Raw genomic sequence first — 12,682 nt, forward strand, 5'->3', positions numbered from 1 at the left:
TCAGTAGTGAATTTTCTGAATTGGACAGCCCATCCCTTCTTCTTAGTCTGTAAGCTCTGCTGAAACCTGTTTACTTTGGGTGACCCAGATAGTATTTGAAATATCAGTGAACTAGTTTGCAACATACAGCCACTACCATATGCCAAACTGACAGGTGGAGTAAGGGATTAATCATTGTTTAATATTATTACTTATATATACAGTCCATATTACACTTTTTAAAAAGAGGCTATTGTTGTTGGTTGCCATTTATTCCAACTCATGGAAACTCCATGTGTAGAGTAGATCTTGTGCTACTTAGGGTTTTCAAGGAAATTGCCAGTACTGTATTCCAAGGTGATTCTAATTGAACCTGAACTACAACCTTTCATTAGTAGTTGAATGTTGAAATTTTTGGTGTTATCTAATGACTTCTAAAAGGGGCTAGCTGCTGTTCTTGCATGCTGTCTGCCTTATGCAGGGTCCTCTAGAGAAACCAAGCCAGTAAGTACACTTATTACACATGAAAAGATAGGTTTACATAGTGAGAGGGAATCTAGCAGCTAATTAGTCCACACAGCAGTAGAGAGGGTTCAGTTCAACTCACTTTTTGGAGGCAGTTAATATGTAAAACACAACACACAAGAGCTGCTGATATGAGTCTTCTCCCAGGGAAGATACGCAGAGTCTGCCTGCAGGCAGCAGACAGCAGGGTGGGGCAGCAACAGTCAGTAGCGCAGGAGCTTAAAAAAGGGGCTCCTGATGGGATCTCAAACTCAAGGATGTACAGCATGGTGGCATGATCCACCAGCCTGGAGCTCAACCTACGTATGCACCAGCAGTGCAGCAAAGCAGGTCTCAAAGGAGCCTCAAGCCGTAGCAACATGATCCACAGATTGGCTCAGTCCACAGGTAATGTAGCACACAGTTGAGGCAAAGAAAAGCTCAAGCAGCAGCAAGCTGGTCAGATCAACAAGAAGGAAGATACAGGGGAGGCTGGCAGTGGTATTTATATTGGCTGCTCTCCAATCAAGTTTTGACTTGATTAAACTCCACTCACATGTTCCTATGGAGGTCTCATTGACATAATAAACATAATGCACACATCATTTTTCCAATTATGACCCATAATAAACCTGTACGACAGTGTAGAAATGTTCATGGAGTTTCATATGCTGGATTTTTTAGAGGAGAATATTGTTCGGTATCTTCATCCACAGAAAAGCTGGCGAATTCTAATCTCTTAACTTTCTGTTACCTGGTAAGAGTTTACCAAGGTGCCACCAGAACCTCTTCAAGATCTAAACCTACACCAAACCAAACTCACCGCCATCAAGTTGAATCAAAATCACAGTGACCCTTTAGAGCAGAGTGGCACTTCCTCTGTGGGTTTCTAAGTGTATAACTCTTTATGGGAATAGACAGCATTCTCTCCCTCCTAGGGAAATAAGATAACTTTATTTTTTACAGGAATGAATAGTAAATACTGCAGGCAGATAATGCTCCTAAACAAAAGCAGTACCTACATTCTTTCAAGATAAATATATCTGCCTATTTTTCCCATATTTGTAGTTATATCAAATTACAAAGTTGGAGAATCCAAGAAAAGAATAGACTTCCTCATCAATTTCAAAATTCTCAGAGTGGATTAAAATTATTCTCTCATATGTCACAATACTCACAGGCCTTTGCTTTTCAAAATTAATACATTCCCTGTTGATGTTTTGTGTCCTTTTCTTTTTTCTCACTCTCCCATGATACAACACAATTTTTTTTTAATCCCCAAGTGGGCTGATCTTTTGATACAAGAAAAGAGCTCCTGTTTTGTCCTTGATGCATGTCTGGGGTATGACAGCTGCAGAGAAGGCAGCTTACTTCAAAGCATCACCAGAGCTTTGAGAATTAAGTTTTAAAAAAATGAAATAGAATAAAGCTTTCTCTGTTTTTGTTTACTTTATGTTGAATCTTTGGATAGCATATACTTGAAAATGCAATTTATAATATCTATTTCACAGAATATACAAGAAAAGTTCAAAACTATAATATATAGATTCTGACTTCTTAGTTTTTACTTGGTAATCCCCTTTTGAATTGTTGCATAATGAAAACGATCAAATTATATGCATATTTGGGAGCTCACAGATTGAGTTGGGCATATGTGATTACTAGAAACCAAATATAGACAGAGTATAATACTGACACTTGAAAATTTAGAGATTAGGAAAGGCAGTTCTTCCAAATAAATGGACAAAGCAGTAGTAAATGATACATTATAATAAATTCAAAATTCAAATTTTACCTTGGGTGTCAAGAAGGTGATGAACAGTGTCAATTGCTATGAAAAGCAAGAAGGCGACTGATTAATGGATATTGGATTTGACAAGGTTTATAACCTTAAAATTTTAGTTCCTCTAAGGACAAAAATGACAGAATTATGTAATCATCCAATTCTGACACAATTGATCTTCCCATTCTTGGGTGGTTTTCCCAAAAACATTTCCTTAACAACTTGATATATAGGAAACATCTTGATCAGTATGCATACGACATTCCTCATGAGGCAAATGAACATATTAAGTCTTATGAAACATACAAAAAGACTTGTTTATCTTCATTTATCTAAAAATCCCTAAAATTGTGTTCATAATTTGTGTGTATTTGTTTCTGTGTGTGTCTGGTATGTAGAAATCCCTTACTTATGAACCTGGGGGCTATTGAAAATTATAGTTTTTTGGGGGGTAAAATATAAATATGAACTTTTGCCAAGTATAATTTACAAGGTTCCGCAGATGGTACCAAACTCAAAGAATTATGAATTTATTTCATAATAGAATAATAAGGGTGCATGCTTAGCAAAATGGCATTAGGAATAATGTTTATCTTCTGTATCTTAAAAATGAAAATTTTAAAAACAAGTAGCATTGAAAAACTAAAAAATATTTCTGAGGAGGAAGGTGCTCACACTCAGTATTATGAGTACTTAAAATTAATAAACAACTACAAAATTCCCATTTCTTACACTACATTCATTATTATGAGAGTTGAAAACCAATATTATTGTGATACTCCTGGAGATAGTAGCTAATGAAATATACATTATTGTTCAATATGACAAAACTAGAACTCTGGCATTTCTGGTAAAAGAAATTGTCCTAGGAAAATAAAGGATAATCTATTTATATAAGCCAGCCTGCCTTTTAGACTCCTGACTTTATTCAAGTGACTCAGTCTAAAAGAAATTCAAAAAAATTGTCATCCTTATAAATTTCACCTGAAAAACAAAATACTAATACAAATAAAACTACAAAACTCTCCTTCAAGAAACCAAAAAGAATTTACACAAATGAAACAAGTCACTATGATGCTGGATAGGCAGAGTAAGTATTGTGAAAATGTCAATATTACAAAATTTACTATAAAAATTGAATGCAATTCCCATCCAAATTCCGCCACCATTTTTCTTTTTTGTTTCCACCACCATTTTTCAAAGAAATAGAAAAATGAATTACTAATTTCATGTGAAAAAGAAAGAAACCTGGGATAAATAAAACACCATCAAAAATTTTAAAAAACACACAATGTCTTTTGATAGCTGGGTACCATCAACTTTCTTCACCACATTTGCTTATGCGCCCCCCTTATCTTCAGCCATTGTGTTGGGAAGGTGAGCATCATGAAGGCTTGAAGGCAAACAAGTGGCCACCTAGCTGAGAAGCAACAAAGCCCACATTAAAGAAGCACACCATCCTGTGCAATCATGAGGTGTCGAAAGGATCAGGTATCAGGCATCATCAGAACAAAAAATCATATCATTGCGAATTAGGGAGAGTGCGGAGTAGAGACCCAAAGCCCATCTGTAGGCAATTGGACATCCCCTTACAGAAGGGTCGTGTGGAGGAGATGAGACAGTCAGGGTGCAGTGTAGCAATGATGAAACATATAACATTCCTGTAATTCCTAAATGATTCCTCCCCACCCCCTCACCCCCACTATCATGATCCCAATTCTGCTTTACAAATCTGGCTAAACCAGAGGATGTACACTGGTACAGATAGGAATTGAAAATACATGGAATCCAGAGTGGATGATCCTTTCAGGACCAGTGGTGAGAGTGGCGATACTGGGAGGGTGGAGGGAAGGTGGGGTAGAAAGGGGGTACCAATTACAAGGATCTACATGTGACCTCCTCCCTGGGGGACGGACAACATAAAAGTTGGTGAAGGGAGACATTGGACAGTGCAAGATATGACAAAATAATTATTTACAAATTATCAAGAATTCATCAGGGAGGAGAAAATGGGGAAGGAGGGGAAAATGAGGAACTGATACCAGAGGCTTAAGTGGAGAGCAAATGTTTTGAGAATGATGAGGGCAATGAATGCAAAATTGTGCTTTCCACAATTGATGTATATATAGATTGTGATAAGAGTTGTATGAGCCCCTAATAAAATGATTTTAAAAGAAAACCTTAAAAAAATATCCATCATCAGGATCACATGCAAGTTTATATTCCTGTCCACCCGCCCAGGGCAGAAACATAAAGTATATACATTGAGAAGGGGTGTGCTCGACTCCCTAAGTGAGTGAGGGAGAATCCGACCTGGATGGGCTTTCACCCCAAACCTGCCATCTCTGAAGCAAGCATAACTATCCTCTAGTTCTTTAATATTCCACTGCCCTCCCCCCTTAGTATTATGGCTTTTTAGCCCAATTAATCATGTCATATTTGCGTATGTTCATTTATATATTTAAGATTGTTCAATACAAGAATGTCAAGGTAGAGAACCCTTCAGAAATAGTAACAGGAATAATTGTTTCCTGAGAGGACAAGAAGAAAAGTGGGGGGAAGTGGTGAATAGGGAGCAGATAGCATTGATGACTGTATAACCCCACTTGATGGGATCAGACAATAGAATTGCATTTGAATGCATATATTGGAATGTGTAAGATATGACAAAAATTATAGGAAAAAGTAATAAGGGTTTCTGGAAGGGGTAGTGTGGGGGGGACATATGGGGGAGGGAGATGATGCAGGGGAGCTGATATCAAGGAGTTAGAGAAGAAAGTAATTGTTTTAAAACTGATTGTGGTAGCAAATGTACTATACTGCTTGATGTGATTAAACTATGGAAAGTTATTGTATCTGTAAGAGCTCCAAATAAAAGGATACCTAAACAAAATTTAAATTTTGTATAAAGAAATCCAGAATCGGCTATCAAAATATATAATGCCTGAGGTCTTAAAGGCTTGAAGGTAAACAAGTGGCCATCTAGTTCAGAAGCAACAAAGCCCACATGGAAGAAGCAAACCAGCCTGTGTGATCATTAGGTGTTGAGGGGATCAGGTAGCAGACACCAAAGAACAAAAATCATCATTGTGTGTTAACCTTCCCCATACAAATGCTGAAGACAAATGTGTGCATAAGCAAGTGTGGTGAAGAAAGCTGATGGTGCGTGGCTATCTAGAGATATAGTGCCTGGGGATTTAAAGGCTTAAAGATAAACATGTGGCCATCTTGCCGAGAAGCAACAAAGCCCACATGGAAGAAACACACCAGCCTGTGTGATCAAGAGGTGTCAAAGGATCAGGTATGAAGCACCAATGAGAAAAAAACATCGTATCATTGTGAATGAGGGGGAGTGCGGGGTGGGGACACAATGCTCACCTGTAGGCAACTGGACATCCCTTTGCAGAGGGATAGTGAGGAGGAGATGAGTCACTCAGTGTACAGTGTAACAGCAATGAAACACACAACTTTCCTCTAGTTCTTAAATGTTTCCTCTCCTCCCCTCCCAACTACCACTATCATGATCCCAAATCTACCTTACAAACCTAGTGAGACCGGAAGATGAACACTGGTGCAGAAAGAAACTGGAAACATGGAATCCAGGACAGATGATCCCCTCAGGACCAGTGGTGAGAGTGGCGATACCAGGTGCGTAGAAGGACGGTACAGTAGAAAGGGGGAAGCGACTACAAGGATCTACATATACCCTCCTCCCTGGGGGATGGACAAGAGTAAAATGGGTGAAGGGAGACATCGAGCAGTTTAAGATATGATAAAATAATAATAATTTTTTAAATTATCAAGGGCTTATGAGGGAGTGGGGAGCAGGGAGGGAGAGGAAAAATGAGTAGCTGATTTCAAGGACCCAAGTGGAAAGCAAATGTTTTGAGAATGATGGGGGCAACAAAAGTGCAAATGTGATTTACACACTGGATGTATATATGGATTGCGATGAGTTGAACGAGCCCCAAATAAAATGATTTAAGTTAAAATATGCATAAAAAATAAAATGGAAAAAATGAAAAGAAAATAAATCCAGGATAGTTAAATCTATAGAGTCAATAGCTGGATTATTAATTACCTAGAGGCATAACAGGCGAGGTTAAGGGAAAATGGGAAGCTAACTACAATGAGCAGAAAAAGAAAATGTTCTGAAACTGATTGTGGTGATGACTACATAAACCTTAATATGATTGAATTATTAAATTTTATGATATGTGAATTATGTTCCAACAACTATATTAAAAAATAAAATAAAACAAACAAAAAGAAATGAAATAGGATGCCTTTCACTCACAGACCTTCAAAGCTACTATATCGCCACAGTAATCAAGACAGCCTGGTACTGATACAATGATAGCTATGAAGAACAATGGATTAGAATTAAAAACCAACCAAGGACCTATAGACAACTATTTTTGGCTAAAGAACTAAAATGCATTAAATGGGCATGAGACTGCCTTTTCAACAAGTGGCACTGGAGTGCTCACTTCTGCAGCACTAAAATTGGAACAATTCAAAGATTAGCATGGCCCCTGCGCAAGGATGATATGCAACTTTGTGAAGCATTCCATATAAATAAATAAATATATAAATATATAAATATATAAATAAATATGGCAATGGAAATACTTGATCCTTATCTGCAAAAGAATGAAACCAGACCCATACGTCACACCATATACAAAAACAAACTCAAGTTGGATCAAAGACCTAAATATAAATCACACAATTTTAAGAGTTTCAATGAAAAATGAGGGCGAAATTCATACATTTTATAAATTTATACAAATTTATACATTTATACAAAGCATAAACACACTACCAAACATAATGAAAAATATTCACGCTATAGAAAACAAAATAAAAACGAGGTCCTACTGAAAATATGACATTTATATGTAACAAAATACTTCATCAAAAGAGTCAAGAGAGAACCCACAGATGGGGAAAAATTTTCAGTCATAATACATCAAATAAAGGACTAATCTACAAAATCTGTAGAAAACTATATCTTAACAGGCAAATACCAAAAGCCCACTCACAAAATCGGCACAAGCCATGAATAGACAATTTATCAAAGATAATATACAGGTGGCCAACAATCATATGAAAAAATTTTCACAATCATTAGCAATTAGAAAAACATAAATTAAAACAACAATGAGACTTCACTTTACAACACTTTTGAGAAATTCAGTGAAACAGTAAATAACAAATGCTGGAGAGGATGTGCAGATAGGGATATTTTTACATTGCCAATGAGCATTGTCATGTTGCATTTGTTCCTTAAACAAACGCAAGTCCAGACTACCAATCTCTCTACTGGGTATATACCCTAAGGCATAGTTCATAATAATAAGGAAAGCAATACAGGAAAAAAGAGTGATGCTCCCTCTGAAATCCTCCCTGTTAACAAAGGGACCTTGAGCTTGACACAATACCCTTCTCCTTCCACCAGGACCTTGATATTAATCAGTGGCTCACCTTCAAGTCTATATTTCCTTAGTGAGTTGTAGTCAATTAATATAGACCTTCTAGCCATAATTTTATGTGCTATATTGCAATTTTGACTTTATGCCTGTGGCTATAATTTCATAATAGACAGGATTAGGGTGGGATTAAGAACTGACTTTAGTAGAGAGCATGAACCAAATCGGGTATCTTTAGACTCTACCTTAGTAAAGAATATGAACCAAGTCACACTCTGCGAAAGCGTGTGACTTCAGACAGCATCCTTTGTTTTCCTTGGATGAGGTATAGATACTGGTACAGAGTATAGTTCAGACACACATTACCAGGAAAGTCAGACCTCTATTTCCTGACTGAGCTTCGGTAGAAGGAAGAAGACCTGCTGTGACTTTGGGGCATTTTTTACTTCTGACACTGGAACCTGCATTTGGCTCCATTCTGCCTGACTGTCAGATTTAGGACGAAACAGCACCCACCACTAGAGACTTTTCCTTAAAATTTTGTGAGTTTCTGTGCGACATTCTAATGATTCACAGAACCTTGGGACAGGAGAGAATATACTCAAGGGAGAAGGAGGGAAATAGATCAGAAAAGCATCTTGGAAAATTGGACATTTGGGACATCTTTAATCTTGAACTTTTGGAGACTAGTCTGGTATTCATTCTATCAGACTATAGAAAACACTATGGTGCAGTTTACTTTCTTGCATGGGGTCTCTTTTAGTGGAAATTGACTTGATAACACCTAACAAGAATGCGAGAAATTGCCTATCACCCATTTTATGAAAATCAAACATTTTTTAGAAAGAGACTAAATTAATAACTTACTAGACTACAACTATTAACAGATATTTCTACATCAGGTTTCTCAGGTGTTGAGGGTTGCTGTGGGAAGAATGTAACACTTAGGATAGATGTGATGTTGAGAGCTCAGTTTTCTATGTGCCAGACCAGCTGCACCTGGACAAAACATTGATTCCTTCTGGGTCTCAGAATTCTCATCTATAAAATGAGGATATTTTTCGACCTGTATCTTGACATTAGTGTGAAATAAAGTCATTTGTGCAAGGTAAATAACTACATAAATATTGCTTCTAATTTATTTCAAATTGAGCATATTATGGGAAAAAGATTTAGCCAGGTATGGACCCAATCCTCCCAGAAAGAATGAGAGAATTTAATTTAGGCAGCACTAGCACTTGCATTATAATTTTTGTATTACTATCTGCTCTACTCAGAGGAAAACTGATGACATTCTTTCCTTAATACACTCATTCTCTTAGCTAAACTTTAACTCACATTCTCCAGGGTATTTCCACATCCCAGATGAATGGTACCCTAACCTCTGTAACTTACTGTCTAGACATCTAATAATGCTCATTTCATTCTTTATCTTCTTATATCATCTCTACCGCACAGAATCTAGAGACGTAGTCTACTAATATATGACTTGTAATACCAATGCTCATTTTTATTATGTATGGGAAAAATGGTGCTTTGTTTAAATATCTTGTAAGGAAGAAGATGTAGGGCTAGAAGGTATGTAAAGCAAACTTTTCTTCCTGCAGATGATTTGACCTTCAGACGAAAAAAGATTTAAGTAAGTCACAAATATAGGTGGCAATTTAATGTTTATGGCACCATGGGATAAAATATCCCTCACATAATCATTTTACACACACACACACACACACACACCAGGGAACCCCACACACACAAAAGCAGAATTTTCCCCCCAAAACTAAGTATTTACATTTTTACATAACAAACTTATCACCTTCAAAGTATTATCCATTACAGTTAATACATTTGTCAAATCTGTGATTCCATTCTTGAAAACATTTTCAAATTCATCTGTTTGGATGACTGACAGCACTTTCCTTGTATTTTTCTTCGCCACTTCTATGTTGTCAAATCACTGTCCTTTCATGCCTTTCTGCATTCGTGGAAACAAAAACAAGTCCATGGAGTGAGGTCAGGTGAGTAAGGTATGTGGAGCAAGAAAGGCATGTTGTTTTTTAGCCAAAACTGGTGCACTAAGAGGGCTGTAGGAGCAGGTGCATTGTTGGAGTGGCAAAACCAGTACCCTGTCTGGTTTTCTTTTTGTCGCACACAGTTACAAAATCTTTTCAGAACCTCTAAATAGGAAGCTTGATTAACAGTCTGGCCTAGTGGAAAGAACTCCAAATACACTACGACTTGATATTTTCATCCATTTAGTAAGTTGACAGATGTCCAGAATGAGTTTTGTTGACAATCAACATTTCACCTTTTTTGAAACAAGAAATCCATGCATACACTTGAGTTTTTCCCATATCATTGTCCTGGAAAGCCATGTTCAACATCACAACAGGCTCTGGGGCATTTTCCCCAATCAGAAAACAATCTTCCACAGCTCCACACTGTTCTCTTAAATTGGCCATCACAAAAAAATGAGTATTGAGTGAAAATATTTTAATGAAAAATTCACTGTGACTAGAGATAAACTTTGCAGAGGACTCCACTGGGAGCACTATCACAGAGCGAGTTGCTTGATGCTAACCTAGAGGGAAAATGCCTACTACTATGAGAGTTCCCACCAGAGGAGCTTTCTTCCATATCTATATATGTCTATATATTTTTCATCTATATCTATGTATAAAAGAACAATTAAAACATTGCCACAACATAATAGTAACATTTATTAAACAAATATATATATATAAATATATATAAATTGTGAAGCTATTGTGTCTCAAGATATCCCTCACCTTAGTCTATAAAATGAACCTTATTGGCTCCATGGGCCAAGTATTAGACTGCTAATTTTAAAATTAGGGGTTCAAACTAACAAGGTGCACTCTTTCAGAGGAAGAAAAGCTATCTGCTCCCATGAAGATGTACAGTACCAGAAACCCTTAGCAGTGATTCCACTTCATCCGATGTAGAATTGCTGTGAGATGAAATGAAGTTGATATCATTTGCTTTGGTTTTTTTAGATCTGTACACTCTTGTCAAGAATCTTGTCTTGCTTGGATCCACATCAATGCTCATGGAAACAGCAGTTAAGCCACCAAAAAACAAGTTGCAAATTTCTGCTTGCTAAGTGGTAAATATGCTTTATAAGAGGTCTTCCGATTATTGAAAAGCAAGGATGTTACATTGAGGACTAAGGTGTGCCTGGCAAAAACCATCGTCTTTTAACTGGTTTCATATATATGGGAAAGTTGGACTTTGAATAACGAAGACTAGAGAAGAATCGATGCATTTGAATTGTGGCACTGAAGAACAAAGGACCATGCATTGCCAAAAGGACAAGCCAGGTCTGTCTTGGTGGCAGCTTAGCAAGAGAGCTCTTTAGAGATGAGGATGGAAAGGCTTTGTCTTACATCCTTTTGACATGTTGTCAGGAGGCACCAATTTCTGGAGGACAATCATGCTTGGCAAAGTAGAGGGGCAGTGAAAAAGAGGAAGACCCTCAAAAGGTGGACTAACACAGTGACAGCAACAATGGGTTCCAGCATAGGAATAATTATAAGGATGGCTGTGTTAGGGTTCTCTGGAGAAACAAAACCAGGACACTAATGATGATAGGTAGATAGATAGATGATAGATAGATAGATAGATAGATAGATAGATAGATAGATAGATAGATAGATAGATAGATAGATGATAGATAGATAACATAAGAAATAAAGAGTTAATTAATCTATAAAGCAGTACAAATGCTTCAGTGCAACTCATTTCCATGAGACAGCTAGTACACCGGAGGTCCTTCAAGTCTTGAGGGTCGCTGGGTAGTCCTCTGTAGAGCAATTCAGACTATCTGGCAATAGACAGCAAACAGCAAGCAGGTCACCAACAGTTAGCCAGATGACAGGGTCCGACAGTCCTCAGCTCAAGAAATGTACCTTCCAGTAGCGTGATGAAGCAAGACTTGAGGCAACCTCAAGTTAAAGTGACACAGTCCATGGGTTAGGTTACCCACAGGTAATATAGCTTGAAAATGGAGGCATGTAACAAGCAAGGCAGCTGCACATTCGTCCAATGATCCAAGAGCAAGAGAGAGAAAGGCGAGACTCTCCAAACCATTTATGTCTCTGCTCTTCAACTAATCTCACATGTGTTCATTGGCCAAGTTGACACACAAACCTACCTGTCACAATGGCACAGGACTAGCAGTGTTTCACTGTGTTGTGCATAGGATCTGTATGGGTAGGCAGCGACTCGATGGCACCAAATAAAAATACACTTCTAAAGGTGGTGTTCCTATCTCTATCAGTCTTCCCTGAAGAATTTTGCCCTCTTCCATTTACACCATGTCAAAATGGCAGATTTGGCATCCTCAAGGATTTGAAATAGTATTCTTTTTCAATGTTCTTTGAGTTTGTGGAACTAAAGACGTCTGGAGGGGCAAGATCAACTCTGTAGTGTTGATGAGGTTTCCAGTGAAATTTTTCTAGGATGATCCTGGCTACCCCAGTAGAATAAGCAGTTGTATTATTATGATGGAAAAAAAGAAAAAAAAAACCCTTGGCAAATTTTCCTGGACTTTTTCCTCACCAATTCGGTTTTCAATTTGATTTAAGCTTTTCCCCAATAAACCCTTGTTATCATTCCATGTCCTTCAAGACAATTTATGAAGATTATTCATTTTGAACTATGAAAAACATTCACCATCACTTTCTGAGCTGATTTCTCTGCCTTGAATTAGCTGATCCAGCAGATTCCCATAAAACACCCTGTTTTGATTGACTCTTTTTTTTAATTTAAGGCACCCTAACAAGACTGAGGCAAATGAATTCCTGAGAGAACTTGTCTTAGCCAAAACTGATGGAAAAGACATGCTTAAACACACATTCTTAAAATGAACCCATGCGTGTCTGAGCTGAAAACCTTGTGGCGTATTCTGATATATATGTGTGTGTTTGTGTGTGAGAACTTTCATATTAGGATTTAATTATTG

At 37.4% G+C, this 12,682-nt stretch overlaps 1 pseudogene; it reads left to right on the forward strand.

Moving 5' to 3' along the window:
- Positions 1-6,748: 6,748 nt before the first annotated feature.
- LOC142435238 (U6 spliceosomal RNA) lies at positions 6,749-6,846 on the forward strand (annotated as a pseudogene).
- The last annotated feature ends 5,836 nt before the right edge of the window (positions 6,847-12,682 follow it).

The sequence above is a fragment of the Tenrec ecaudatus genome, chromosome X, assembly GCF_050624435.1.
Source record: "Tenrec ecaudatus isolate mTenEca1 chromosome X, mTenEca1.hap1, whole genome shotgun sequence".
In the NCBI taxonomy this organism is placed as follows: domain Eukaryota; kingdom Metazoa; phylum Chordata; class Mammalia; order Afrosoricida; family Tenrecidae; genus Tenrec; species Tenrec ecaudatus.